Source organism: Ceratosolen solmsi, unplaced genomic scaffold, assembly GCF_000503995.2.
Source record: "Ceratosolen solmsi marchali unplaced genomic scaffold, CerSol_1.0 scaffold2, whole genome shotgun sequence".
Taxonomy (NCBI): Eukaryota; Metazoa; Arthropoda; class Insecta; order Hymenoptera; family Agaonidae; genus Ceratosolen; species Ceratosolen solmsi.
In genome coordinates, this window is record NW_011948422.1 from 8,545,858 (window position 1) to 8,552,633 (window position 6,776).

A 6,776-nucleotide genomic window follows, 5' to 3' on the forward strand; every position below is an offset into this window, starting at 1 on the left:
TTCTTTCTTCCTATTAGATTTTCAAATGCCATTGTATACGGCAATTGTGCCTGTATTTTATTAGTACTATAGTTTTTAATTTTATATAAATTATATGCTTTAAAGTTGGCAATGGGACTTGTATTTAAAAACGTTCTAAATTTAATTTCCTCGCAATTACGGTTCATAGCATTTTTGACGTTTATCAAGTGATCGTGGAATATTACTATTTTGCACTCGCAGATCATTATTTTGATTAATTTTATGCGGAAAGTTATATATATTTTTTAAAAAAAGCACTTGAATTGTAAGCTTTCGTTTAGTAATATCTGCATTTAATGAGCAAGTTAAACTACCAAGGGATTATTTCTCTTGTTCGATACATTGATAATGATTGGTGAATGAAATCTTTTTGTAATATTGAAAAATCTAACGTACTGATAAATGATTGACTAGCGAAAGATTTGGCAATGAAAGTATTTAACGTCTACTAAAAGTATAATCGTTTTAATAAAAATTTCGAATTCTCAAATTGACTGTTAGTATAAACGAACAACAGATCGCTTTCTAATTCGTGAACACGCTTATCGGGTGATAATAAATAAATTATAAATGGAAAAAAAATAAAGATACTAAGAAATATCTTCTATAAAATTATCTATTTAAATTTACTTATTTTTTAAAAACTTGCATCTTTGTTTGCTTTAAACATTTTGCGATAGATTTTTTTACTTTATAATAATATCATTTATTTAATTTAAGACTGAAGGTTTTGAGAACATTAATATAGAAATGTTTTAGAAATTTTAGGAATTTTAGAAATGTTATAATATCCCTTCAACTTATTACATAATTTTATTACAATAATAACAAATATCTCTAAAAACTTTACGTTCGCATATTGCGCAAATATTTTCATTGTAAAAACTTGTAAATGACTTTAAGAAAAAACAGGAAAATAATTTTATATTTGAATATTTTTTGTTTTTTTTTCTTCTTTTGTTTTTGTTTTTAAATATTATTGAAATATTGATATACGTATACGATTGAAATAATTAATATGCAGTAACAATTTCAAAATAAATAGATATTTAAACATGAAATAAGTATAATATTAAATTTTTTAGCTTTGTATCTAAGAAATTTAATCATTACTTTATATATCTTTGATTTTTTGATAATTAAATTTCAATAGTCTATAAAAGCCATTTCTTTCATTGAATTATCATTTTTTTTTTTTTTTTTTAATCGTATGCTTCTAAATTTATACTTTATGTAATAAGCCGAATATCTATATTTACTCGTAAAGGACATAATCACGTGCCAAAACAAACATAAAAAGTACACATGTGTTCACATATATAATACTCTAATTGAAGGTATACTTTTAACAAGAGATAACAACGAATTCGAAGAAAAATTTTGTTGTTTTTTTAATTTTTTTCATTGCCTTTTATATCTGCACATTATGTACTCGTTCAAACACATAGTGGATAAACCTTTTTACTATTATTTATAATACTTAAAATTTATGAAAAAATCTTAAAACAATAAGAGATTGATTATTCTAATAAGATAAATTATTACTTTATATTATATATTTCATTTTATATTATAGTTTTGTTAAGATTTTCAATTCATATACGTATATTTGAAAGTTCATTATACATTGAGAAATTACATGTGTAATCCACGTTTGATATAGCGAATGATTCATTTATTGTACTTTGAAGTTAAACACCTTTTAAAAAAATTAATTGAACTGGTAATGTATTTCATCGCTTGTATAATTGGAAATATTTTTAATTTAGCACGTTTTTACTGAAATTTATACACATGCACATACTGCGCTTATAAGAAGATGCTGCATTTTAAATTGAATAATCAAAATGTAAGCTTAATCATCGTCTTTCTCTTTCGTTCAATTGAAGTGGAAAAAGTTATGAATAAAATTTATCGCAAAATCATGATTTACATTCAATTTGAAATATATTATAATGTATATCGTCTTCTTTAGTTATTTATATTCTTTATTTAAAACTTAGCTGTAGTGGCGACAAATGTCTTTGTTATATTTCTATATCTATTTCTATATCTTCAAACAACGTATATTGAATATAAATGTACTACAGTCGAGGTGCAAAGCGTTATATACAGAAATAATCCATTTATACAATTATATAAGCAATCATCACGCCGTAAAAATCTGCTCAGTACAAAGAAAGATTTGCAGGCCACCTAAGATTATTGTTCCATTAACCGTGTCAATTATTTTCATCCAAACACACAATCATTTATATTAATCAATATTTTTTAAAAATTGATCACGGGCTAATGCTAAGGGTTTTTTTTTTGTTGTTTTTTTTTTTTTTTTTTTTTATAAACATAGCCTGGTACTTCTTAATAATTAATACAACAGTTAATGACTTGTCTTATTATTCAATAACTTTTGATAACTTGTACTTAAAACAAATATTTTATGGATATATTATGAGAGAAATAGATGTAGAAATTATAAAGCTTAAAAAGTTGTTGGTTAGTTAAAATCGTTAGAACAAAGAAAATTTTGAAATGTACGTATAAAAAATATAATTATAATTTTACTTCAAACTGATTAGTCACAAAATTGACTATAATTTTTACTTCGCGACTAATAATCGATAATTATAAAATAATTAATGACTTGTGAATATGAATAGTAAAGAATAAAAAAAACTGATTGGTTATTTTTATCTCTTATGGAAATCGTCACGTTAGGTCCCATTTATCAATAACATATATATATATATTAATAAGTATATCCAAAGTGTGAGCGAGACAGGACGATTTACCACCTGAAAGCTTATGACTATGACAACCGGTTCTCTTTATTTTATCATGTCCTATAAATTCGCAGTCACGGCTTCCATAAGTCTCTTTATTGGTTCTTGTTTTTCTAACTGTACAATATCCTACCGCGGTTAGTTAATTAATGTGATCGTATATTGGTAATTATTCTGAGATTTACGATGGCAGTTTCGTAGGCTAGGATATACATGTAAGCGTAGGGCACAGTTGGAAAAATGCTAATCAAAGTTCCAATTTAATAATAAGATATCTTTATGAAAATCCGTTTCTATAAATTCTTAAAAATGACATTCGTAAAAGGATTCGCAGTAGGACTTGTTGAGTGCACTATACAATATATATTATTATGATTATTATTACTTAAAAGTTTCCGCGCTCGTGCCGATATATAAGCAAAATCGTTGTCTCATGCGCCGTAGTGCGAATGCAAATTCAATCGGCGCTCATTAGTCGATCGATATTTGTGTATGTGAGATGTGAGATCATGTGAGTGTCACCATCGCGACAGTGGAGAAACGACGATAACGACGATAGCGGTTCGGTTGATAGGAAATATACGAAAAAGCCTCGGTGAATCGTTGGGTAAGAGCGATGCGAAGTCACTCGGTGAGTACACCTTCCTTTTGACCGAGAGGGCATACTTTTCATTGTAATGACGTCTACGTATGGGCGACTGAGCTATTTAAAAGTTTGTGCATTGAGCATTTAGAGCACATTTGACCGGAACAGGCAGTGAAGAGAATTCCAGAGCGTATGATAGTTTGTGTTATTCGTTCAACTCTCTGGGTATTAGTTATTGCGTTCTTCGAGTACTGTGTGAAAATGTGATTAAAAAAAAAAAATAATAATAAAATAAATAAATAAAATAAATACATAAAATAAAATAAATAAATATGATATGAAAATAATTAACGTATATGTAAAATATATTGGCATATTGGGAAACTTCTTTCGGGGTATTTCGAACTGTTTGCATCGATAATTTAACGATTTTGTATTTACATTTATTTATTTACGAAAAATGATTTATCAAAGAAGTAAATCATAAAAATAATTTATCTACAGCTAAGCTGCTATCCTAACAATTTTTTTTCTTTTTTCAATCTTTTTTTTTTTTTTTTTTTTTTTATATACAAATTATGACGTAGTTGTATGTAAGATAATTTCATTTGCATTGATGTTTTGTTTGATGTAATAACCTTTGATGTGATATGAAATTTAATTTGTAATAGTTTGTCAAAGTTGCATTTTTATAAATTCTTAAAATGTAATGTCTGTATTCTTATGTAATAGGTAAATTAGTATGTGCATAGAATAAAGTTAAATCATTTTTTAAAAGTTACACATTAGTAAAAGCTTTTTCAGTAGAAAATTTTGTTAAAATAAATAATTATATTGTATAAAAGTAACTTTTTCTCCAGATAAAGTTTGAAATCGGTTTTAATTATTACGTTAAATATACCAAAAGAAATGCTTTTAAAGTTTTACTAAATCTTTTAATTTATCATTATTTTATTATTCGTATAATCTACGATTATATTTATCTCAAAAATTTATTATTTACCTAGTTAATTAAACGAAATAGCTGCATAATTAAGCTATCTATTGTTTGTTTAAGGAATAATAGTCGTAATGAATATAATCGGTCTCTTTTTCTACTCGATATTAAAATTACATCGTGTTCTCTTTACACTGATTATAATGCCCTTCAGCTAAATATAAAATCATCTAACGTTTATCAAATGTTTGTCAATTCACCGAAGCCACAAGAAATTCTTCGAGAAAATAATAGCGTGGAAGAAAATTTCTGCGAATCCATCAAATCTGCTCGACGAATCCTTGCGTCTATGTTCGCAAACACACGAGCTTTTTGCGGTCATGCAGAAATTGTTAAATATACGATTAAGCCTTGGCGAAAGCTCGGTGCGCGTCCACTTTAGTCGCAGCTAAAAGCGATCGAAGGTTAGTAGAAAAATAAAAGAAAGTTCACCATTAGGTTGTTATGACTTGTGATCGACATTTTAACCGTAGTCTGGCTGTCAGTATTTGTTTCACCAAGCCAATGCTGAATATGCATATACGTAAATGAGCGTACTTTCGGTGAAGAAAGCTTCAATTGGCAAAAGATCAAACGTAACTGTGTAGCCGAGAGGTAAAAGCATTATAAAGGTCAAAATCTTCATTGTTTATCTAGATAAATGAATCGTAGATACGAAAAAGAAGGTGGAGATTACCTGAAATTTGATTCGGTTTTTCATAATTTGCATTCGCCTACAATTATTTAATCGATATATATTTATCTAAGCTTCCTTATATTTTGCATACACAAATAAGATAATTGTGATATTTTTTAAAAATAAATAAACATACGTAAAACAAGTATAAAACGAGCTTTATTAAAGCACACATTACATAAAAATATATTAAGTAAATTTAGATTATAGTCACTCGTAATTTTTAATAAAATTCATCTAAAAACTGCATTAAATTCGACTAAGAATGTGCAAAGTATTTTAGCAATATTGCAAAACATTAAAGCAGAGGTTACAGATCAATGCGTAACTTTTTTACTACCCATAAGTGCTAAACAAGAATTAGTTCATACTAAGTATATTTAGACGACTGTTATTAACTTTACTCTTTATTTACAAGAATTTAAAGTTATTTGAGATTTTTCAAGCATTTACTGCTTTTAACTGGTGGCTGTTAATTTCAATTAAATCTTATTAAAATTGAATAATACTTGTATAGCTTCACAACTCCAATTTCTTACTACATTATAGGATAATTTCTGCCGATTTCTGGCTATAAATAGTTTAGTAGAGCATTTTATGCAAATAACGAGCAGTTCAATATTAAAAAGCCAATTTTTCTCTGATTTATTCATAATTACAATTTACTGCTCATTATTATTGTAATCGTAATTATAAATTGGATTTGTTATTTATTGACAAGTGAATTTGAGAGAAAAAATAAATGTAATTTACAATATAACAAATTAAAATAAAAATAAATGACGTCTTTCGTATTAAATTGCTAAAGTAATAAAATCTATTTTATCCAGTAAAATTTACGATTGAAAATTATTGTTATTACGCACGTTTGTCTCATAAAATTTAAATTTCCCGTATGACGATTGACAAGTGACGTCGATATTCCAGTCATAGGAAAATGAATTTATCGACATTTCATGGTTTGCAGAAAACTTTTTCCAATTTTTTTTGTTTTTTTTTTTTTTGTTTTTGTTTTTATTTTTGTGTTTTATTTTGTAAAACAGATAGGACAGTATAAAAATTACAATTAACAATAGTTTTTAGATGAATTTTCTCACACTATGATCACAGCTATAGTTGCACCAAGTTGGTTTGGTAATTACAAACACGAGTACGTAGTAACTAGCTATTTTCATTTGACACTGGCACCATATGCGCAAGCGATAACGAATCGCAGTGCATTAATTTATCTTGAGCACAGTAGTGATTCCATTTAAGGAAATACTCCAATGTATGTAAAAAAAAATCTATATAACATCTAAAGCTGGATAGAAAATATGATTGTAACATAACTAAGTGGAAGACTTATTTCGTATACAAGGTAAATTTTATATTAAACGTTAATCTCATACGTCAAGGAAAGTTTATAGTCCTTTGGTAATGAATTGTAATTGCACGTCTGCAAGCATTTCTCACGAAAATTGTGAATTATCTTAAATGTCTTTGAATTATCAGCAATATGTTAGTGATTACTGTAATATTACAGTCTGAGGTAAAACGAATATGTACATTAAATGCATATGATACAATAAGTATGCCCCATCATTTTTGTCTGAAATGTACTAGCCATTTATTTATTAGTACTTTAATAATATTTGTTATCATTAAAAATTCTCTTCTTGTTAAAATAAATTCAATCAGTACTTAATGATTTATGCTAATAATGATAAAATGATA